The sequence below is a fragment of the Rhinolophus ferrumequinum genome, chromosome 12, assembly GCF_004115265.2.
Source record: "Rhinolophus ferrumequinum isolate MPI-CBG mRhiFer1 chromosome 12, mRhiFer1_v1.p, whole genome shotgun sequence".
In the NCBI taxonomy this organism is placed as follows: domain Eukaryota; kingdom Metazoa; phylum Chordata; class Mammalia; order Chiroptera; family Rhinolophidae; genus Rhinolophus; species Rhinolophus ferrumequinum.
In genome coordinates, this window is record NC_046295.1 from 21,590,259 (window position 1) to 21,615,790 (window position 25,532).

Genomic DNA, 25,532 nt, shown 5'->3' on the forward strand with positions numbered 1-25,532 from the left:
TGTATCCTATGACATAATGTAAATACAGACAGACTATGAATAGAGAGCCTGTAAAAAACACTTTGGACAAAAGCCTTAATATAATTTAACTGACTTACAAAGCTAAACGTACTATCATTTTAAAGAGCCATAGTGAAGAAGTCCTCTTTCCCTGGACACACAGACTCTCCCTCTATACCAGCCCCTGCAAGACGAGAAGAAAGAAAGGACTGCGGCTGGTAAGCACGCTCCACTGAAGCTCTGTGTTTGCAGATGTGATTCCATCTTTCACACGAATTCATGGGACATCACAGTGAGACCTTGTTTCCAACTGCTTAGGCTCCATCTAAATCGCCATTTCACTGCCAGGAAAGAGTTGCCTAGACAAGAAGTGGAGCTAGTCAAGACACATCCTGAATTTCATAATTTCATTTCTCTGTTACGGTAGTTATCAGCATCACAGGACAGACAACTCCTAATACTAAACTTCTCCTTTACTAACCTAACAGAGAAAAAGGGAAATGTCAAACAAAAAATGTTGGGCAGCTCAGACTTTAGGAGAATATCAAGCTTCCACTTCACAGAGAGCATCAATTAAACCTGACATAACTTTTAAAATTGATTTTAGCTTTTGTTTTTCCCGCAATACCATATCTTTCAAGATGGCCAACAAGAAGAAACCCAGCTGGTCCAGCCATGGGCCGTCAGAGCAAGCTGACCAGCATGGTTCACATCAATTAAAAGAAAAGGAGATGGCGTTCAAGCAATGGAGAGGCTAACGGTTCTCACCCTGGGTTGCATGTTGGTATCATTTGGGAAGCTTCTGGTTTAACTGGTCTGAGCACTTGTTTTAAAGCTCACCCAAGTGATGCTGACCCAGCAGTGAGGGGTGAGAATTATCGGATTAGACTACTTGAAAAAAGAATAAGCCATTACTGACAGTGGTCATGTGGTCCAGTGCAGAAATTTTACAGCAGACAATGAGTCAGTAACGGGAGGATGTTTATCATGTGGGGTCAGAAACAAAAATACTGGTGAGATAACACTAACACCTTTGTCCCTGCCTCACACTACGCCAAGCTCCACCTACAGGCTGGCCAACTTCTGGGAACACAGAGGAGTCAGTGTCCCCTTCCTCAAGAGGTCGTGGAAAGTAGGCTCAAGAGAACACCCTTCACCCTCAGCCCAAAATCAGAGTTTGGCATGTCTGCTCTCAGCACTGCTCTTGAAGACTAGGACTTTATAGATGTGAGGCCTCCTGTCTGCAGTGACGTGATGTCCCCTTAAACATTAAAACTGACAGAGCTTGTTACCACTAATCACGTGCTCGGTCGGGTACTAACTTCCTTCACAATCACCACACCAAAGCAAGAAATTCACCCACCCTATCTCACACACTGGTTAACAAGGAGAGACTAAGCAACTTGGCTAAGGACAGAGAGCTAACAAGTGATTGCCACTGAGCCTCAATTCCCAGCTTCTGCAGCAGAAGCTAGTGCAGCAACAATGATGGTTATAAGTAGCTAGCATTCATCTGTAGTGCGTGCGAAAACACCATGTTAAGTGCCTAACATGGATCGGCTCAGTTAAGCCCCATAACAACCTAATGAGATATTGATATGACTCCCATTTTAAAGATCTGAAAAGTGTTTAGAGAATTTAATCATCTGTATGGATTTGGGCAAGTAGTAGAGCTAGAGTGAAGTCCAGGCACTATTATTCCACAGCCTACTTCTCAGTATTCTCCGTATGTACTGCTGCCACAGAAAACTTTCTGGGTGAGCCAGAAGTTTGGAGGACCACATCCACCAATAAAGTGGGTAAATCACAACAGTTGAGACCCAGCTTTCTCACCTATCATCTGCAGATAATGTCTCAGGACTCTTCCAACCAATAGTTTTGCTCGCTGTATCATCCCCAGGACCAACTATAGGACCAGGATAGCCATACCCCACTGTGACAAGAAGCCAAAAAAAGAATCAGTGATTAACTCGGTTGATTTTTTTATTGTGATAAAATATACATAACATAAATTGACCACACTAATCATTTTTTAAGTGTACAGTTCAGTGGCATTAAGTACATACACAATGTTATACAGCAATTACCACCATCCATCTCCAGAACTCTTTTCATTTTCCCCAACTGAAACTCTGCACCCATTAAACACTAACTCCCCATTCTTCATCTCCAGCCCCTAGCAAGTACCATTCTAATTTCTGTCTCAATCCATTTGTCTACTCTCGTATCTCATACAGTCGTACCTCGATCATACCTTGATCCTCAACTGGAATCATACAGTATTTATCTTTTCTGTGATCGGCTTATTTCACTTAGCATAATGTCCTCAAGGTTCATCATTATAGCATGTGACAGGAGCCCCTTCCCTTTAAGGCTGAATAATACTCCACTGCATAGCTATACTCCATATTGTTTATGCATTCATTGGTTGATGGACACTTAGTTTGCTTCTACCTTCTGGCTATTGTCACTAATGCTGCTATGAACATGGGTATAAAGGTAATTCTGGGTCTTCAAGGAGGCAAGATGGATTCAGTTTATGTTCAAAAAAATTTTGTATCAGGAGATTTCTCATAAACAAATCAGAACTCTTCCCTCTTCCTAAACTGAGCCAAGCTCTGTAGTGACAGGCCTGGACACCCTGTAGCCTGTCATGGGAATCAGAGTCACACACAGCACTGCTCGCTCACAGGGTCCAGGTTCCTGTCACTAAAATGGCTTTTACACTATGACTGAAGAATAATAAACACATGCTACCTAAGGAAAATAATCTACCAAGAAAGTACTATAATGAGGAAGAGTTGAATACACTTCCCAGGGTATTTAAGATGGAATTTTATTGACAGCACGTCAATTTCTAGAGTAGCTATAGGATTTCTTTAAAGCACCCTGCAGTTAGCTCAAACATAAAAAAAAAAAAAGAAGATTCAATAATACAAGTCCTTTGATATTTTTTAAGTGTATTTATTCTAACTATTTTTTTCCATTAAAGTTGACATATAATATTATATTAGTTTCAGGTATACAACATAGTGATTAGACATTTTATATAAAATGTCTTACAAAGTGATAACCCCCATAAATCTAGTACCCATCTGACATCAATTATTACAGTTATTACAGTATTACTGACTGTATTCCCTATACTATACTTTATATTCCAATGTCCATTTTGTAATTACCAATTTGTACTTCTTAACCTCTTGAGTTTTTCATCCAGTCTCCAAACCCCTCCCTTCTGGCAACTATTAAAATATACTCTGTATCTACAAGTTTGCATTTGTTTTGTTTGTTAGTTTATTTTCTTTTTCAGATTTCACTTATAAGTGAAATGATAAGGCATTTGTCTTTCTGTCTGACTTATTTCAATACTATAATACCCTCTAGGTCCATCCATGTTATTGCAGATGACAAGATTTCATTCTCTTTTTATGGCTGAGTAATAGTCCATTATATGATATGTGACGAAACAATACAGTGAATGTTTAATTAATATATATTGTGTGTATATATATATATATATATATATATATATTACAATGAAAGACCGATTGCCATTAATCCCCCTCAAAATACTCCCCCTTGCTTTGAACACACTTATCCCATCATTCTTGCCACTTTCTGAAACAGTTCTGGAAGTCCTCTTTCGTGAGTGTCTTTAGTTGAGCTGTGGTGACTGCCTAAATGTCTTGAATCATTTTGACTCTAGGGAAGAACCAGAAGTCACACGATGCCAGATCTGGTGAATGAGGTGGATGAGGACACACCAAAATGTTTTTATTTGACAGAAATTGCCATATACCAGAAGCGATGTGTGACATGGAGTGCTGTCATAATGGAGGATGATTTACGACACTTTATTTTTTTTCATTTTTTTTATTAGACATTTTAAAACACACCTTCTCTCAACCATAGCTCATACCTAACTGACTGCACAGGACAAGTTGAAACCTGTTACACACTGTTACTAAGGTTCAACGAGCCACTTCCCATATTGAAGATCCCTGCCTGTCCATTGGATGGCACTTGGCAACAGCATTCCCTGTAGTTGTTAACCACAACAGAAATGCTCCATGTCACACATCACTTCTGGTATGGCAATCTCTGTCAAATAAAAACATTACAGTGTATCCTCATCCACCTTATTCACCAGATCTGACACCGTGCAACATCTGGCTCTTCCTCAAAGTCAAAAAGACCATGAACGTTTTGAATCAATTCAGGACATCGAGGTAATTGTGACAGAGCAACTAAAGACACTCACGAAAGAGGACTTCCAGAACAGCTTCAGAAAGTGGCAAGAACCATGGGATAACTGTGTTCGAAGTGAGAGGGAGTATTTTGAGGGGAATTAATGGAAATGTATCTTTTACTGTTTCTTTTTTATGTAAACATACACTGCATTGTTTGATCTCACCTCGTATATAGGTACCACTTCTTTATCCATTCATCTACTGATGGACACTAAGGTTGCTTCCAGATCTTGGCTACTGTAAATAATGCTGCATATGGATGCATATGTCTTTTGAATTAGTGTTTTGGATTTCTCTGGATAAATACTCAGAAGTCGAATTGCTGGGTTCTTCTTTGTCTCTTGTTATAGCCTTTGTTTTAATGTCTATTTTGTCTGGTACAAGTATTGCTGCTCTGACTTTTTTTTTTTTTCCATTTCCTTTTTCATGAAATATATTTTTCCATCCCTTCACTTTCAGTCTGTGTGTCTTTAGATCTGAAGTGAGTCTCTTGTAGGCAGTATATGCAAGGGTCATATTTTCTTACCCATTCGGCCACTCTATGTCTTTATATTGGAGCATTTGATCCATTTACATTTAAAGTAATTGATAGATATGTAGTTATTATTATTTTATTATTCATATTTTTGATGTGTTTTTTTTTCTTTTTTCTCATCCCTCTAAGTTTCCTTATAATACTGGCTTGGTGGTGATAAACTCCTTCAGCTGTTTCTTGTCTGGAAGCTCTTTATCTGTCCTTCAATTCTAAATGATAGCTTTGCTGGATAGAGTAGTCTTGGTTGTAGGTCCTTGCTTTCCATCACTTTGAATATTTCATGTCAATTCCTTGTGGCCTGCAAAGTTTCTGTTGAGAAAAAAGCTGACAGCCTATGGGAACTCCCTTGTACATAACTAACTGCTTTTCTCTTACTGCTTTTAAGATTCTTTTTAACCTTTGGCATTTTAATTACGATGGTTCTTGGTGTGGGACTCTTTGGGTTCATCTTGTTTGGGACTTTGGAGCTTACCGGTTTGTACGTCTATTTCCTTCACCAGGTTAAGGAAGTCTTTTGATATAATTTCTATGAGTAGCTTTTCAAGTCCTTGCTCTATCTCTCTTCTCCTTCTGATATCCCTACGATACAAATGTTGGTACACTTGATGTTATCCCAGAGGCCCCTTAAGCTATCCTCACTTTTTTGGATTCTTTTTTCTTTTTGCTGTTATTGGGTGTTTTCTGTTACCTTATTCTCCAAATCGCTGACTCCATCCTCTGCTTAATCTAATCTACTGTTAATTTCCTCTAATATATTCTTCATTTCAGTTACCTTATTATTCATTTCCAACTAGTTCTTTTTATGTTTTCTATCTCCATTTTTATGTTTCCTATCTCTTTGTTGAAGCTCTCACTGAGATAACTGAACATACTTACAACCAGTGTTCTGAACTCAGCATCTGATAGATTGCTTGTCTCCATTTTTCCAGTTATTTTTCTGGAGCACTGTTCTGTTCTTTTATTTGGGACAGGTATCTTTGTTTCCCCATCTTTGCCACCACCCTGAGTTTGTTTTTATGCATTAGGTAGGGCTGCTATGTTTCCCAGTCTTAGTAAAGTGGCCTTATGTAGTAGGTGTGCTGTGGGGCCCAGTGGTACAGTGTCCAGAGCTGGGTGTTCCAGATGTGTTCCTTGTATGGGTTGTGTGTGCCCTCTTATTTAGTTAAGCATTGATTACTGTTGGCATCTCAATGGGAGGGACTGATCCTCAAGCTGAATTGTTGTGAGGACTGGCCACGACTATGGTGGAGGAGCTGTTGTGCAGGGTCTGACCCTAAAGAACAGGATTTGCTTTAGCAGGGCTCTGATGCCTGATGAGTCTACCCCATGGGTGTGTCATTCAGGGAGATGGTGCTCTGGTGTGGTCTGAAGCTGGTCACTGGATATTCTGGTTCTGGGGCCTCTTGGGAGGGCCTCTGGTGCAGGCCAAGTTCAGCCACTGCCTGTACCCTACCCAGGGCCATCGGTATGAGCTACAAAGTGATCTGCAGATGCTTGCCACTTGTGTTGGCTTGGAGGTGCCTAGGAGATGCTAAGCTGTGAAATAAGTCTGGCTGCCACTAATGACTGGCTTCGGGGGTGCTTAGCAAAAGGTATGGGCATGCTGAGGCCAGATGCTGCTTGTGTGGGGTTTGTGAGAGATTTCAGGAATGTCTTCAGCTTGGGCCAAGACAGGACATTTTTATGGAAAAGCCACTGCAAGCAGCCTGGGTGGGCCCAAAAGTGGGGTAGGGCAGGGTCTCAGGGAATCATCAGGGCAGGGGGAACAAACGGTGTTAATCAAGTTCATGGAGACTCAGAGATGGCACCTACCTGTGACTGCATGCAATGTGAGGGAAGGGCTCAACAACAGAACAAAATGGCACAGAGAGCCTCCCCTCCAGCCCTCGCTCTGCAGCCAGACAATTCAGTTCCTCCCCATATAACCCTGGCACCTTTTGAGCTGCTGCCCTTTCTCTGAAGCCAGACAATTCAGTTCCTCCCCATATAACCCTGGAGCTCAGAAAGAGTGAGCCTGTTAACAATAAGTCCATGCGTGTTGAGACACTTTAAGAGGAGCATTTGGGACTGCAGTCATCCTCCAGCTCACTCAGCCACCATCTGCTCATTTTCACAACCAGAAGTTATGGGGACTTCTCTCCCCAGCAATGAAATCCTAGGCTGGGGAGCCTGATGTGGCATTGGGGCACCTCGCTCCTCTGGAGGGACCTCCATAGCCAAGATGGCCCTCCTGATTTTTAATGGTCACATGAGAGTCTGAGACCAGCCCGTTCCACATCTCTGCCCCTCCTACTAGTCTCCAAGTAGCTTCCTCTGTATGTCCTTAGTTATAGGACCTCTGTTCAGCCAGACTTCAGGTGGTTCTCAGTGATGGCTGTTCTGTAGTTTAGTTGTAATTTTGATGTTGCCATGGGAGGAGAAAAGCACAGAGTTTACCTAGTGTGACATCTTAGCCAGAAGCACAGTCCATTGTAATTCTTACAATTATTTTTTTTTCCATTGTGTTTCAGGTGTTTCCTACATGTCCCTACTCTATTTTCAAAAAATAATGGAAGAAAAAGGAGGAAAATGTGAGAGTAAATTGTCTCCTTACCACTGTTTATAATCCACCTTTGCTGATCAATAATGTTTATTTTTACACTGCTTGGTGTATATGGGACCAGGGCACTCCCAATATAGGGTTTAAGTCTCACGTGGAAGGCAAGATCTAACAGTTTGACAGTCATCAGACCTGCCAATCTGTTGGAGGCAAGGGTGAAAAAGATAAGGTGGCTAGTGGCCTCTATAGCAGAATATACTACAAAACACTTGGAAAGAGAGAAGCTGAAGTGTCACAAAAATGTTTTGGCTAAAATGTACCAAATCAGAGATAGTTTTGTATGCTTCATTGTGACCTAGCCATACAATTGATTTCAAGTGTGACTTATCACTGAATCCCTACATAAAACAAAAGAATTCAGATAATAGTAATCAAATTGATATTCTACTGATTGGGTTTTTGAGTTAAATATAACTAACAACAAATGTCCCTGTATGTGACATAGCATCTTGGGGGAGACAGGACCTGACATATAAGAATGCTTCTAAAGGACCAAGTAGGCTGCAGTAGTATTTAAGAAGCCACACCTCAGGGAAGGAGAAAGGCAGGACAGACCCAGCTTGTTTGGACTGCACACTAAGAACAAATTCAAAGGTTATTGCAAGCAATTATAAAGGGGGTTGGAGGAGCCCATAAGTCCCATTTCAAGTCATGGTCCCACAAATTATGATCTTTTATATCTCTAGCTATCCTGATCCTGAAGAAGGGTACTGGGCTGCCAAAAGCATCCCACCTTGAGTTGAGAGGAAAATGTCAAGGATGTCTCATTTCTTCAATCTTTTCCTCTTTAGGTCACACCAACCAATAAACACAACTCTTCACTTTTAAGCACTTTATATAAAGAATGCCAATTTGGCTTTCAAAAGTTGGGAGAGAGAGTCAGAAAAGGAAGAGTTAGGTTTCATCAAGTTAAACAAAAAGGTTTTCTGCAATGCCCTTAAAATGATGAGGTCTCAGCTTCCCTTAGGGGAAATAATCTGTAAAATCCCCAGCCCAAAAATACAACTCATGACTCCCAAGCTTGACCGTTTCTGTTGTATAACTACTTGAACTACTTGTAACTATTTGACAAAATTAAATCCACCACAGACAGATGAAGATTTCCCACAATGAGACTCTCTCCCCCAATCACCATATCTCAGGTTCTGAGGGGAGGATTCAACAAGTCACCAAATAAACTGTACCGCTCAAAATGATCTAAAAAATTACTTCTAGCTCTACTTAAGCATTCCATAGGACCTAAAAAATAACAGTGTAATTTAACCATTCACTTGTTTTTTCCTCTATTTCTTAAAATAATAATAACAATAATAACTTAATTACTATCATGGTTTATTTTAATATCCAACTTCTCCTTTTCTGAAGGTAATATGGGAAGATCTGATTTCTATAATGACTAGAAAGAAGACTTTACAAGGGATAAAAAGAAATACTACCGTGTTTCCCCGAAAACAAGACTGGGTCTTATATTAATTTTTGCTCCAAAAGACGCATTAGGCTTATGTTCAGGGGATGTCATCCGGAAAAATCATGCTAGGGCTTATTTTACAGTTAGGTCTTATTTTCAGGGAAACATGGTATCCATATAGCCATTGGACAAAATAACCACCTTCTCATAAATCTGGAGAAAAACACACACATACACACACACACACACACACACACACACACACACCATGGATACAGTTAAAACCAGCATTTCATCCTTTAAAAAAATAAACACCAAAAAGGCAAACATGAGCCAATGATTACATTACTTCACAGAAAATGGTGAGCTGCTTTTAAGTCTAAAAATATCCTCTGAATATGAAGCCCTGTGTTAATTTTTTCTATCTTTCATCTATTTTGCTAAATGTCCTTTGTTAACAGATTGGTACAGATTAAAGAATAAAATATCGCTTATGACAACATGAGCTTCAACAACCAAAAAGAAACACATCTGGGCATGACAAGCACACTGAACCCCAACAGGACCTGAGCTATTGGCTGAAGAGGCTAAATGGAGCAATAGAGCTGGAGAAACAACAGGCTGGAGGCATCCAAGGAGAAGCTTGTGCAGTGCAGGTATGCAATGATTAAAAATGCTGAGGGTCACATTAATTAAGAAAATAAAATCTCAATGGTTATCACAGAGCTAATTAAAAAGAAAAAAACTGCAGAAAAAAAATTATAGCAATCCATTACCTACTGCCTCCTCCAACCGCTTATTATAATCTTCGTACCCTGAAACCTAAACTCTAAATTCATGTGGCATTTTTCACCTACCTAGACAAGTTCTTCCTTCTGCTCTGCCTTCTAACAATCCCTCGCCTAGGACAATGGGTAAAGAATTTTTTTTTTATTCCAATTGTTTCCTCATTGTTGATTATCCTAAAACCAATCTTTAACATCCATTCCCCACAAAATCCAAAATATTGTACATATTCATTGAGCCACATAGAGTGTTGAATATCGAACACTGCTTGTAGTTCTGAGATGAGCAAACTAGTAACTAAAGAACAACTGGATACCTTACAGTGAGTGGAACAGAAACAGCATTCTATGGATATATCATTAGCAAAATTATGCGGCTAGATTATCCCTGTGTATAGTGTGTGGAGGGTTGCTACATAATTAATACTTGATTAAACTGTTCTCTGAAGATCTGAGAAAAGATCAGACTGTGAGCCAGCTGTGCTGTTCAATATTCTGTCTGAGGGAGGTGTGCGTGTGTAGGTGGTTTCTTCGAAATTCTCCCTTCAATACGATATTCCCATCTTTGACACTCTGGTGTTGATTTTTGTTTTTGTTTTTGTTTTGCCCTCCTTTGTCTTACTGTGTCTTTTAAGGCAAAGAACATAGGGCATTTAATTAAAAACAGAAGAGTTTAAGAACAGTGATGCTAAAAAGTCTGGGTTTCTATTAAACATCGATCCAGTTCATGCAGGAAGGCTTTTTGCTGTAGAATAAATGCCAGGATTCATGCAATTTTAATGAAAATGCTTCGAACCCCATTTCCTCCTTTGTGTTTGACCTTCTGTTTGGTACCCTAAATATTTCAAACGTCCCTAATATCTTAATTTTTTATTTCAAAAGCTAGAAAACTGTTCAGATGAAAAAATAAATAGAGCTATACAATCTTAGGTATTTATTCTCGTTTCCTGGATAGTATTCTTATCATCAAAAGGTGTATGTATGTTCATTCTACTTTTTTAAAGAAACAACATCCAAAAAACTTACGGAAAAGCTTTCAAAAGCCCACATCTAGAGATAATTATTAACACTGAGAACTTTGTTTCATACCCCTATCCTGCCTGCCACATGTTTGGACACAGGCCATGCCCACAATTTTACATATAGGTTCAGGCTACACTTGCCCTACTATTAAGAAAACCTGCCTTCTGCCCTGAGTTACATGTATCAAGGAAAGGCATCATGTGAATATAGATCACCTCATTTTTATAATAATAGCTGCATAGGACTCCATTGTTCGACTACACTCATTTCACCACCATCAACACAGTGGTGAATTGTGAACATATGCATATGTCTTTGCACACGTCTCTAATTTTCCTACCTGTGATCAATTTTAAGAAGTTCCTTAATCAAAGGGAACCGACATATTGACACACTGCCTAACTGGCTCCCAGAAAGAAGGAAGCTGTAAAGTCACATGAGGAGTAACCATTGGCTCCACACTTTTGCCAAAACTGGGTTTTGTCCATCTTGTTTTTTGGTTGTATGCTGTATATCTTAATCCCATTAGTCGTTTCCGTCACATTTAGGATACTTTTATCACTTATAAGTTCTTCATTTTTATGTAGCAAAAATCAACCATCTTTATTCTGCAGTCTCCAAACCTTATCAATCATGTTCAGAAATTATTTCTGTACCTCAAGAGAACCCATATTTTCCTTTTACTACTTTACACTCTTTAACCTTCATATTTTCCAACTACCTAAAATTCATTTTAGTGTAAGTTATGATAAAAGGATCCAGTTTTATTCCGTTTCCCAAATGGATAGATAACTATCCGAACATGATTTCCTGAGTAATTCATTCTTTTCTCCACTGATCTGAAATGCTGCCTTTATCATATAACATGTCTCCTTGAAAATAAGAAATAGCCACACAATCAGCTCTAATGCGTCTTTTGGAGCAAAAATTAATATAAGACCCAGTCTTATCTACCATAATACAATTTTTGCTCCAAAAGACTCATTAGAGCTGATTGTCCCATGTAGGGACGGAGTCCCAGAGAGCAGTTTCCAGGCTCTCGACCACAAATGAGAAGATGCTGGCTCGGTTATTAGATGGCCATCAGCTGTAACTAGTTGACCATCAGCTATAATCAGTTAGCCATTAGCCACTAATATAACTGCCATGGCTACGCTAGAAGATTGGTTGGTTGACAAAGAAGCAGATGGCAGATTGTGGCTAGCAAGTGTGGTTAGCAAGCGGATTACATTGCAGATTGTGTGGATCCGACTTCCTGTGTCTCACCTGGCCGCTAGCGAGACAGGTGCAGGAAGACACCTTGTTGGGATACTGGGAGATGTTTGGATTTGTCTCAACCAGCTGCCATCGAGAATATAGTGGTCTACTCCCCTATCTATGGCTCCATTGTTGTTCCTTTTTGGCCTCACCATACTCTGAGTCCACCCGCTGAGAGTGGGACCAGAGACCCTGCATTACACATGGCGCAGCGAGCAGGGTATGGTGCGGGCCAACGCTTTCCGAAGGGCAGTGGAACAGTTTGTACATATGAACACTCAATCTCAGGAAGCCCATGAGGAGTGGCGCCAGGAGCAGGAAACACAATCTGCCTGGGAGAGATGTGATCCCTTGGTGAATTGGTGGTCCTCTTGAGCCTCCGGATGGCACACTACCCTATTGGCCATAGCAGGTGGCGCTTGCGTTTTGTGGTCCGCTGCTGCCGTAGGCTCCTAAAGTTGTAGACATCTTACACCAGGGCCACCACCCCCTCGGATACCTGGTATGGCAAGCAAGGTTCCATTCAGGTAAGAACGATGTCTGACTCTGGGCAGGAGGACATGTGGCACCCACACAGTGTGTGGTGCCTGGTAGCCACTGTTCTCAGGAATTGGACCCCCACAGAGCGGTGGAAAGACATGGACAGTTCTTTAACCAGCTAGGCCAGAGAAAGCGAAGGTCATTGTGACCTTGTGGGCTGGGACGTGCTTGCTGAGGCAGCCCAGGTGCGGGACTTGTAGTCCCAGGAGGAAACGCTTGCTCAGTCCTTGGTGGAGGAGGTGGGTGAGGTCAAGATTGTCCCTCACCCCCAGGTTGGGGAGAACTTGGAGCCCTCACCCTGCGGAGAGGGCACACATTGTGAGGCCAACACACAGCTCTGGCAAATGACTGTGGACTATGGGGAACTGAATAAGGTGATACCACCTGTGCATGCTGCAGTGCCTTCCATCCCTGATTTGATGGATCAATTAACTGCTTGCTTGGGAACGTACCACCATGTAGTGTAACTGGCGGATGTTTACTTCCTGTGTCTCACCCAGCTGCAAGACTGTGGTGCAGGAAGACCCCTTGTTGGAGTATTGGCGGATGTTTACTTCCTGTGTCTCGACCAGCCACCATCGAGAATATGTAAGCACCTTGGCTGTGAGCCACTATTGTTTCAGCATAGTACCCTAAGAACCCTGGCTGGGCCCAGGAAGTCTGGCTGTGCCGAGAAAGACTGGCAGTACCCTGAGAAACCCTGGCTGTGCCCAGAAAGACTGGTGGAACCCTGAGAAACCCGGGCTATGCCCAGAAAGTAGGTGGACATCGAGGGACACCCCCTGGGACATTACTTGAACTGGACTGAAACTTTTTCTCATGTCAGGAACCCAGCTTGCAAAAGACACTGGTTGCACAGGGTGTGAGGCGAGATCCAGGAGGGGTGGAATGTGGGGACAGAGTACCGGAGAGCAGTTTCCAGGCTCTCAACCTTACATGGAAAGATGCTGGCTCAGTTATTAGATGGCCATCAGCTGTAACTAGTTGGCCATCAGCTGTAACCGGTTAGCATTAGCCACTAATATATATAACTGCCGTGGCTATGCTGGCAAATTGGTTGGTTGACAAAGAAGCGGACAGCGGATTGTGGCTAGGAAGTGTGGTTAGCAAGCGGATTACATTGTGGGACCTGTGTATCGTACTTCCTATGTCTCGCCCAGCAGCCAGCGGGACTGGGGTGCAGGAAGACCTCTCATTGGGGTATTGGCGGATGTTTGGATTTGTGTCTCGACCAGCCACCATCAAGAATATAGTGGTATGACTCCCCTATCGATGGCTCCTTTGTTTTTCCTTTTTGGCCTCACCATATTCTGTGTCCATCCACTGAGAACGGGACCAGAGACCCTGCATTACATCTGGCTAGGTCTTATTTGTGGGAAAACACGGTACCAAATTACCACAGTATACTTGTACTACCTATTTCTGGACTTTCTAGTCTGTTCCACTGACTAAAGAAATGAATTATTCAGTGACTGATTTCAAGTCTACTCCAACACCCAAAATATGGATTGCCAGTGTCAAATTCTGCATCCACCATTATGGAACAGCTGTGTTACTTTGGATACAGCCCTGAACCTCTCTGTGCTGAGCAGTAGATTATCTCAGGAACTTCCACAGAACCTCAAAAACTGACATTGTGACAAGTGCTACTATTTCACAGGGATAGATTTGGCATCAGAAAATTCTACATGACTAGTGACGTCGGGACAAAACGTGAGACTGTACAATGTAGAAAGAAGCCACTGTAATCAGAGAACCTAAAAAGTCAAAATGGGAGTGTAAACTGAAATATGGTCTATTCCCTAGAGAGGAATTCTAGTTCTGAGCAATTTCACTCATCCAAGGGACATTAATTATCAACCGTGAAAAGACAGCCTCTGTGTATTAAATATATTGAATGTACAAACAAAATGAAATCAAGACCACAAAGCACAGTGGCTAAGGCCTCTGCACTGCCATATTTGGCACTCAACAGCACCATGGTTTGTTACTCTTTATTTCTGGAGGCAGAGTCTTTCGCTTTGTTTCTCAATGTACAAGTTAATATTGGCTCCAGAAATTTGAAGAGATTCTGCAGAGGCTGAAAAAACAAGCTTTATTCCAGAAATGACTTCACAGCCTATTTGTCTCAGAGCTTGAAGCACTTTTCATTGAAGCCATTAAAGAGTGCCAGGCCCCAAAGAAAGCCAAACCATCCATAAAGGCACACTTGTGCCTAACCAGCAGCCACCCTCAGTGCTCCGACTCATCTTGCCAGGCCTGTCCTCTCTGGGAGAAAGCTAAAAATGGCCTGCCCATCTCAATACTGAAGCTGTGTTTCTTGGTAGTGGTTCCGCCATTTTTTGTCTATTTTGTTTGGGGTGGAGAAGAGGGGGTATTATTTTTCCATCTGTGGCTTTCTAAACTTTGCATTTTCTGTCCTCAAAATAGAAGCCCACTAGAGGCTACTGACAGTATTCTTCATCCATGCTCAAAGGGAATCAACAGGAATGTCTCCTATCTTCTTAGGATATCGCCACTTCACTCATTCTTCTTTGGTGCCTCCAAACCTTTTTTGTCAAGAAGCTAAGAAGTGACAGGCACCCAGGAGACTCCTGGTATAAGAGCTGGGGGATGAAGGTGAACACTTAACACCAAATTACCGAGCACATCTTGCAGAAGCACTGTTCTACATTATACATGTCCTAGCCACCCTCCTTCCCTTTATGCCAAACCAGAATCAAAGCCATGACACTGAGAAGATAAGACTAGGGATCTAGGGGAAAAACTTCATTTAAAAGAAATGCCAGCAAAAGCCGTTAGCAGTGTTCTTATTTAAGGTGCTTCTACACTTCTTAGAGAAATAGGAAAAGCAGCAATGCATTCAGAAGAAACCCAAGCAACAGTTTAATTCGGGGGCTCACTGAAGCACACAGCTGGTGTTCTAAATCGTCTGAAGTTAAATGCTAATGCAGGAGCAAACCTGCATCGATTTATAGTTCTAGAACTTGGCTGGAAACTAGGTTTGCTCCCAATCCCAGTGATGGCTTGTAAGATTCTATTCCTTGTTTTCAATTTAACCTGAGGAAGGTAGAGATGGGAATAAAGAATAAAGATGATGGCGTGGAAAGAAAATTTAGTGATAGGTATATATCTAAATATAAAACATAAGGAAGATTTATTGATGATAGCCATTTTGACTGGGGTGAGGTGGTATCTCATTGTGGTTTTTATTTGCATTTCTCTAATGATTAGTGAGGTTGAGCATTTTTTCATGTCTGTTTGTCCTCTTTATACAGATGAAACAGTCCATCTTTCATACAAATGAAAATTAAATTTTTCATCTGTATGTCCCCTTTAGAAAAATGTCTCTTCATGTCCTCTGCCCATTTTTTAATTGGGTTGTTTGTTTTTTTGGAGTTGAGTGAGTTTTTTAATAAATTTTGGATATTAACCCTTTATCAGATATATCATTGGCAAATATCTTGTCCCATTTAGTAGGCTCCTTTTTTTGTTGTATTGATGGTTTCCTTTGCTGTGAAAAAACTTTTTAGTTTGATGTAATCCCACGTTTATTTTTTCTCTTACTTCCTTTGCCCGAGGGGATATAGCAGTAAAAATCTTACTCCAGATAATGTCTGTAAACTTTCTTCCTATATTTTCTTCTAGGAGTTTTATGGTTTCAGATCTTACATTTAAGTCTTTAATCCATTTTGAATTTATTCTTGTATATGGTGTAAGGAAGTGGTCCAGCTTCATTTTTTTGCATGTGTCTGTCCAGGTTTCCCAGCACCATTTATTGAATAGACTGTCTTTACCCCACTGTAAATTCTTGCTTCCATTGTCGTAGATTAAATGGCCATATAGGCATGGATTTATTTCTGGGCTCTCTGTTCTGTTCCATTGATCTATGTGTCTGTTTTCATGCCAGTACCATGCTGTTTTGATTACTGTAGACTTGCAGTATAATTTGAAGTCAGGTATTGTGATACCTGCCACTTTGTTCTTATTTCTCAAGATTGCCGAGGCTATCCTTGGTCTTTTATGGTTCCATATAAATTTTCTTATTATATGTTCTATTTCTGTGAAAAATGTCCTTTGTAGCTTGATAGGAATTGCATTGAATCTGTATATTGCCTTAGGCAGTATGGACATTTTAATGATATTAATTCTTCCTATCGATGAGCACGGTATGTGTTTCCATATATTTGTATCTTCTTTAATTTCTCTCTTCAGTGTCTTATAATTTTCTGAGTACACATATTTTACTTCTTTGGTTAAATGTATTCCTAGATATTTTATAGTCTTTGAAGCAATTGTAAATGGGACTGTTTTCTTAATTTCTCCTTCTGCTATTTTATTATTGGTATATACAAATGCAACTGATTTCTGAATACTAATTTTGTATCCTGCTACTTTACTAAATTCATTTATCAGTTTTAACAGTTTTTTGTTGGAGTCTTTAGGGTTCCTATATATAGTATCGTGTCATCTGCATATAATGACAATTTTACTTCCTCCTTAACAATTTGGATGCTTTTATTTCTTTTTCTTGTCTGACTGCTGTGGCTAGAACTTCCAGCACTATGTTGAATAGAAGCGGAGAAAGTGGGCAACCTTGCCTTGTTCCTGATCTTAGGGGGAATGGTTTTAGCTTTTCCCCATTGAGTATGATGTTAGCTGTGGGTTTATCATATATGGCCTTTATTATGCTGAGATATGATCCCTCTATTCCCACTTTCTTAAGGGTTTTTATCATAAATGGCTGCTGGATTTTTTCAAATGCTTTTTAATCCAAAACTCTAATTTGAAAAAATGTATGCACCCCTATGTTTACTGCAGCACTATATGCCATAGCCAAGACATGGAAACAACCGAAATGCGCATCGGTAGACGACTGGATTAAGAAACTGTGGTACATTTATACAATGTTGTATTACGCAGCCGTAAAGAAGAAAGAAATCTTACCATTTTCAACAACATGGATGGACCTAGAGAACATTATGCTAAGTGAAACTAAGTCAGACAGAGAAAGACAAACACCATATGATCTCACTTATATGTGGAATCTAAAGAAAAGAATAAATGAACGAACTAATCAGACACAGCCTCAGAGATATAGTGGAAAAACTGAGAGTTTCAAGATGAGAGGGGGGTTGGGGATGAGGAAGAAGGTGAGGGGATTAGAAAGCACAGTTGGTAACCACAAGATGGCCACGGGGATATGAAAGTCAGTTTGGGGAATATAATCAATAAAGTTGTAAAGATTTTGTAGGGTACCCGATGGACACTTGTCTCATTAGGGAGACCACCTCAGGGATGATGTAGATGCCTGATCACTGCACTGTACACCTGAAGCTGAAGCTGAACAATAATGAACGTCAACTATAATTTTATACATATATATGTGTGTGTACATATATATACATATATATGTACACACACATATATACATATATATATGTACAAGAAGTGGAGTGCAGCATTAGGAATAGACACAGTGAAAATGTAACGGCTGTATGTGATGTCAGAGGCATAGCAGATTGGGGGAGGGTCGTTATCACTTTGTGAGGGATATAAATAATAAATGTCTAACTATTACATAGTTTTGCACACCTGAAACTAATAATAATTTTTTAAAAAAGAATAAAAAAATAAATAAAAAAACGTCGAGATACAAACTGCTCATCCATACACTTACTGATCAGGAAAAAATTACTGTTTAAATGTTAATTTAAAAAGTAAGCTTACAGCAATAGAGCACAGTGCCTGGCATACAAGTTTTCAGTGTATTTTAGCGACTATTATAGCTCTTTTTCCAATATAAGGCCTACTACATATCTGTTTTAGGGCCTGCTTCTTTCACTTAGCAATAATCATGACTATATCCCTACACCAATAAACAGTACAAAATGGTTGTAGATGCTCCATAGTATAGATATGTCATGATTTACTTCCCTATCCTCTATCATTTTGACATTTAGGTGGTTTCCAGTTTTGCACTATATTTATTAGCTGTGGACAGCTCCTAAAAACAGAATTACAAGAAAGAAAATTGCTGATCTCCAGAAGTGTTAACAACAGTTTACACTCCCACCACCAAATGAGAACCACATTCCTACACCTTTGCTAACTCAGAATGTTATCATCCCTTTAATCTATGCTGATCTAAACAATAAAAGATGTCATATACTGCTGTTTGATTTCCATGATTTGTACATTTGTAGCCTGGCCACGTGCAGTTCTTTCACATATTGCCTTTCCATATGCTTTTCCCCAATTTTTCTAGTAAGATGTCCATCTTTATCTCACTGATTACTAAATGCTTTAAGATATTCCTTGGTTTGACATTTCAGGCTGGAATAGAACTCACAGTTGAGAATTACTGGCAGTTGCCAGCTCTGAAACTAGCCTGTGTGGATTAAAATCCTGGCTCTGCCACTGAAGCTGTGGCACTACTCTGTGCTTCGGATTCCTCATCTGTCAAATGGGAGTAAAAATGCCCTTATAGGGTTGTTATGGGTAGTTAATGAGCTAAAATAGTGTCTCGCCATCCTAGCCATTTTTACAATTAAGGAACTTTAAAATTACAAGTTTGCAATTTTATGAGGGCATGTTTTAACTCAAGTTAACTCAAGAATATGTGATGTATTTTAAGCATAAATAAACTAATGAAAATATATATATACAGGATAACTTCTTATACATATACACAGAGACGGATAATAGAAAAGAAACAGGATGAATGTATTCATTCAATACGTATGGCATGCCCACCATGGGACTGGCATTGGGGACACAACGAAGGACAGAACAGAATCCCTTTCTTTATACCCACCCGAGGGAATACCAACAATGAAACCGATGCTTGCAGTACAGTGGGCCAAGCATCACTAAATTTAAAAGAAGTACTATGGGCCGTTTTCATTGCACATGGAAGGGCATTTGACCCATACCAAATAAGGGAAGGGTAAATCTGCCTAAGAAATTATCAAGCTGAGACCTTACAAGTAGTGTTTAGTCAAGAATCAAGTGGAAAAGAGGGAAAGGGAATTTCCACAGAGGACAGCATAGTACAAAGGCTTTAAGGCAGGTAAGCTTGTGTGCTACAAAGGAAGAATGTAAAAGATACTCAGTATGGATGGAAAAGATAATCACACATATAAAGAGCTGTGAGAGATGAGACTAGATCGGCAAACGGGGTTCAGATCTCAGTCCAAACTCCTTTACGGGACTAATAAGGGCTTTATGCTGGGAGCCATAGGAGCTACTGAAGAGTTAAAGCAGAGGAGCAACGTGAGATTTGCTCTTTAGAAACATGACTATGGCTACACTTAAATACTCATATGAATCAGAGGGGAACAAGACCAGAAGCATAAAATGTCAGAACTTAAACTCATATGAAGACCACATTACTCCAGCTATGGAACTTAGGAATGGAGATGGGGAGAGGTTGAAATCAAGTGACCAGAGACTTGTCTGGGGTCTCACAGGTCCTCAGAATGGGAAAACTAGACATCTGAAGTCTCTGAGCTTCTACTCTTGGGCTCCTATTGATTATGTTCTATACAGCCTGACGACGGATAGTCTCTCACCATTTTCTAAATGATTTTCTAAATCTCTTGAGATTCTCTTGAAGTAGGCCTCTGCATCCCTTCTAAACATTAGGCACAGAACATAAAGCAGCACAAACCAAGAACTTATGTATTATAATAAAGATTACTCAGTGCTGTTCTAAACACATGACTCCTTTTATGATACATAATCAGATCCCCTATCCTGAGCAGACAATTCCTTGATGGTGAGAAAGTGGTCAACCATTTATATAGTCAAACTGTGGATGGGGGCAAGTTTTGAACAATACAGTTGGTGTAGAATTGTTTCCTCAATAACACTAATTCCCTCAATGAGGATAACATTCGCTTTATTCTTCCTTCAATCGTTCTGATTTAGTGAAAAAGAATCTGTGTTTTGTTAGGGTACTGACTGCTTTTCTAACATTTGTTAATCTCCTGTTTCAACAAAAGCAGAATAGACCTCAAGCTCACAGATTTACTCAAGCATGAGTATCTAGGACTTATCTTTTTTGCACGATAATTTCCTACTTCTATAATAAGTGATAGTGATTTTTCCACTTATGAAAATGATGTGACTTATTTTTCAATTAAAGTCAAATCTGTAGTTTAAAGATGAATACAAATGCCAAAAGCCATGAAGATAAAACTGAATGACAACTTGGGGGAACAGTCAAATTTCCCCATCATACCCATATGGGGAGAATCTACAGAAGTTGACGGCCTCAACTCACTTGAATCATTCATGAAAGCAACCAGCAGACACAGTGACATCAGACCAAGAATTTAGATCTCACAAAGGACAGGCTAATATATACCACATGGTATAGGCATAATTCATTGCTTTATAAAAGTATAGTAATAGTCATCAAATTTAGACAAATTCATTGATAAAGAGATTTTTATGATAAGCATTCCTTTCAGATAAAATGGTTCATGGTGAAAATGGTTTAAATGTGTACATCTTGAGACATAGAAAGTTACCCAAAGAGCTTGTAAAAAAAATGAATTAAATTCATTTTAATGACCACACAATTTAAATTTTTAAATAATGATAAGCTTTCCCATCTTCTGTTGGAGCTAAGAAAAAGAAATTCTCCATGTCTATATCAAGACATTTAGAGGTGAGATGGATGATGAAGACTCTAAGTGGCTCTCTGAAAAATATGGACTAGGTTTAAGGTGAAGGTAATGACCAAAAAAAGTGGAAAACCTAGACTCTGGATTTGTGAGCTTCAAAGGGACCAAAGATACACAGAGAGTAGTGGATGAGATGAACACAAAAGAGGTTAATGTTTATTACATAATTAAAAAGTGGAACGAGAGAGAACTCAAATGTAAGGTTGAGGATAAGAAGCAGACTGAAACCTCTGGATAACAGGATATTAACTTTCATGAGTGAAATCTTGACGATGACATTGATGAGGAGGAGCTCCAGAAAGTACTTCTTTCAGTCAGTCTACAGACATGACACAGGACAGCCACAGCAACAAGCTTGGATTTGTAGGTCCCTCTTGCCCAAAAGTAGTCACTTAAGCAGTTTACTGAATAATATAAATATGGCCAGCAAGCCACTGTACACGGCATTCCCTCAACATAAAGAAGCACAACAGTGTCTGAACTTCAGTGAGTCGTAAATGCAGAAAGGGTGAAAGTTGTACGCCGTCCCCCCCATCACGTACTCAATTCCTACAAGACACCTCCCCTCATTTCATCACTCAGACATGGAACCATGTCTGCCTATTCTCTCCTTAGCCGAGCTGCTCAACTGACTGCAAGTCCTTACAGGACATCTCAGGATGCCAGAACTCATTTCTTCCAAAACATGTTTAACACTGTCCACCAGTTGCACTTAGAACCATTCAGGGCTTTGGATCTGGGAATTATGTCAAAGAGCATGGAGCTAACGCATGACAGACAAACACCACAATGCATGTTACATGTGTCTGTGATCCTCAAAAACAACTCAGCGAACAAGTCCAAGCAGCTGTCTGATGTGTCCACACCAGGTAAGGGCCACACAAACAGATGTAGGGTGAAGAATCAACCACTCTACTCTCACCGGTAAAAATCCCTGATGCCTTGTTGGAGACTAATAAGTCAAAAATGTCTTCACAGTTCTACAGTCTCTCCATTTTAAGGTGAACGAAGCTGTCACTGCACTACCAGCCCACCCAGCTAAGAAGCTGCTCAGAAAGTAGTTAACAACTTCACTGTTTAAAATTGATCAGGGACCACAAAAAAGAAAAAAGAAAAAAAAACAGAAAAACTTGGGCTTCACCAGAGATAAGTATCTAAATATCAAACAGTCTAAACACTGTAGGAGAAAAACACCCTGTAAAATACAAAATGTATTTTTAAAAAGGCATATGGAACATAGAAGCATATGTAATAAGACAAGATTGATTCAGCAAATTACACTTAAATTTTATATATGTGTGTTGTGATATATATATCTATGCATATATATATCTATATATATATGTACATATATACATATACACATACACACACTCACACACACATACACACATACATATATACCAGGGGTGACAAAAAATGTATACAAGTGGACACTTTGGTCAACATTGCTCAAGCAGTAGTTCACCATAATCAGAAGTGTCTGGACACTGATGGTAACCACTTTGAGCACCTCTTGTAACTGCAGAAGTCAAATGTGACTTGTATTCATCTTTTGTTATCGGTATATATTATTACAATTTTAATAGTTTTTTTTCCTTTCTCAAAATGTGTATACATATTTTGGCACCTTCTGTATATGTGTATGTGTGTGTGTATGTATATATATACATACACACACACACACACTCATAAGCATACAGTACATACAAATTAAAGTGTTATAGACACAGGGATAGCAAAGCTGTCTAGCTTCTTACCAACATCTACTTCTATATTCTGGGTACACTGCTGAACTACAGTTCCCAGCCTCCTTCCTTCCTCTATTATTGCACTTAGGTGTGTACCATGGTTTGGCCATGTTACAAGTTCAGCCAACTGAACACAAAGAGAAGTGATTGTTCCTTGTATTAGTTTTCTACTGTTGCATAACAAATTATTACAAATTTAGCAGCTTAAAACAAAAGCCATTCATTAGCTCACAGTTCTACAGGTCAGACGTCTGGGCCAGCTTGACTAGGTTCTCTCCTCAGGATCTCACAAGGCAGAAATGAAGGTGTGAGCTAGACTGGGTTCCTATCATCAGGCTGTAGGGAAGAACTCCTTTCCATCCAGGTTGCTGGCAGAATCCAGTTCCTTAAGGCTGTGGGTCTAGGGTCTCCATTTCCTATCTGGCTGTCACACAGAGCTAGACTCTGCTCCTAGAGGCTGAGTGTATTCCTTCCCACACGGGCCCCTTCATCTTTAAACATCAATAGCATGTCCTGTCCTTCTCATTACTTCCAATCTCTCTGACTTTCCCTTCTGCTCCAGCCAGAGAAAATGCTCAGCTTTTAAAGGACTCATGTGATTATATTAAGCCCAATCATATCATCTCCCTCTTGCCATAAAAAGTAACAATCTCAGGAGTCACATCTTTCCATAGTGATAGGTGACTCACACTCAAGGGGAAAGGATTATACAAAAGGGAGGGTAATTGAGGGTCTTCACATTCTGCATATCACAATCACAATCCTCTTCAAAGCCTGGCCCATGAAACTCTCCCATTCTTGTTCCAATACACGCTTTCCCTTTGGCAACCTTAAAACTCATGTGTTAAAGATGGCGTGATTCCAGTCATCCTGGATCCCTGAAGCAGACAGGAAATAAGCATGAAACGAGCTTTGAGCAACAGAGATGCATTAAGCCTTTTTGGTTTAAACCAAAGTATTAGGCCCTCTTTCAAAGTTCAGATCAACAGAACCAATCCAACTGGTTGAAAACTAGATCAAAAAAAGGAACTTCCATTGTGGTAACTGGCAAGTGGAATTGACAAGAAGAAAACAGATCAGAAGTCTTTTATATGTTTTTGAAGGAATTTTATCGTCCAAATTATCCATGAGCCATGAGTAGTTAAAAGCCCATGACTATAAAATGATACCCCAATTTAAAATAAACAGGAAGCTTACTTTAAAAAGCTGTGCATCTCTCAAAGAGGCCACATTTCTTGACACCATCTTTAGGTCTGGCCAAATAGAGGAAAAAACAAGAGTTCTTCCTAGATTGCAGAACCAGGTTAAAACCAAGGAACTTCCTCTACTGTAGGGGTTGGGGACTTCACAATGCTTACCCAGCAGGTGGCATCACTGCTACGGACAATAACTGTGCTATGATTCCCGTTTTGTTTCCTTTCCCAAATGGGAGAGTTCACTGTGGACGATACGAGGCGTGATCAAAATATACAGTGAATGTTTACATAAAAAAAAATTATTACAGTAAAAGACACATTGCCATTTATCCTCCTCAAAATACTCCTTCTCTCTTCGAACACACTTATCCCATTGTTCTTGCCACTTTCTGAAGTAGTTCTGGAAGTCCTCTTTCGTGAGTGTCTTTAGTTGAGCTGTCGTGGCTGCCTCAATGTCCTGAATCGATTCAAAACGTTTACCTTTCATGGTCATTTTTATTTTGGAGAAGAGCCAGAAGTCACCAGATCCAGTGAATAAGATGGGTGAGGACACACTGTAATCTTTTCATTTGACATAAATTGCTGTACCAGAAGTGATGTGTGACACGAAGCCTTTCCGTTGTGATCAACAAAATACGGTGAAAACTGCTGCCGAGTGCCTTCCAACAGAAAGGCATGGATCTTTGATACAGGAAGTGGTGCATCGAACCTTAGTAACAGTGTGTGACAAGTTTCAACTTGTTTGATGCAGTCAGTCTGGTGTGAGCTGTGGTTGAGAGAAGGTGTGTTTTAAAGTGTGCCGTAAGTCATCCTCTATCATAACAATATTCTGTGTCACACATCGCTTCTGGTATATGGCAATATAGTTGACATTCAGTGTTATTCTACTTCAGCTTCAAGTGTGCAGCGCAGTGGTCAGGCATGTATACAGTCTATGAAGTGATCCCGCTGGTAAGTCCAGTGCCCATCTGGCACCCTACATAATCTTTACAAATTTTTTTTAAATAAATTTATTGGGGAATATTGGGGAACAGTGTGTTTCTCCAGGGCCCATCAGCTCAGAGTCATTGTCCTTCAATCTAGTTGTGAAGGGCTCAGTTCAGCTCCAAGTCCAGTTGGCATTTTCAATCTTTAGTTGCAGGGGGTGCAGCCCACCATCCCATGTGGGAATTGAACCAGCAACCTTGTTATTGAGAGCTCGTGCTCTAACCAACTGAGCCATCCGGCCGTCCCTCCAGAAGCTCAGCGGCAGCTCGTTGTTTTCAATCTACTTGTGGAGGGCACAGCTCACTGGACCATGGTGGAATCAAACCAGCAACCCCATTGCTCAGAGCTCATGCTCTAACCAACAAAGCCCCCCAGCCACCCTCTTTACAACATTATTAAATATATTTCCCATACTGTATTTCACATCCCTGTGACTATCTTGTAACTACTAATTGCACTTTCTAATCCCTTCACCTTCTCCCCCATCCCTACCCCCTCCCACCTA

General features: G+C 40.2%; 1 protein-coding gene and 1 long non-coding RNA gene across 3 annotated transcripts in view; one reads left to right on the top strand and one right to left on the bottom strand.

Annotated features, from left to right (window-relative positions):
• The window catches only part of SH3GL2 (SH3 domain containing GRB2 like 2, endophilin A1), a 196,639-nt gene that overhangs the window by 163,865 nt on the left and 7,242 nt on the right, over positions 1-25,532 (bottom strand). The gene's annotated exons all lie outside the window — the stretch shown is intronic.
• LOC117032283 (uncharacterized) lies at positions 4,269-17,280 on the top strand. 2 transcript variants are annotated; one of them, XR_004424714.1, is made up of 3 exons: positions 4,269-4,326; positions 9,257-9,451; positions 17,222-17,280. It is a non-coding gene; the product is annotated as an uncharacterized LOC117032283 (long non-coding RNA). The 2 variants fall into 2 exon arrangements; XR_004424713.1 differs by lacking the exon at positions 17,222-17,280 and adding an exon at positions 12,901-15,990.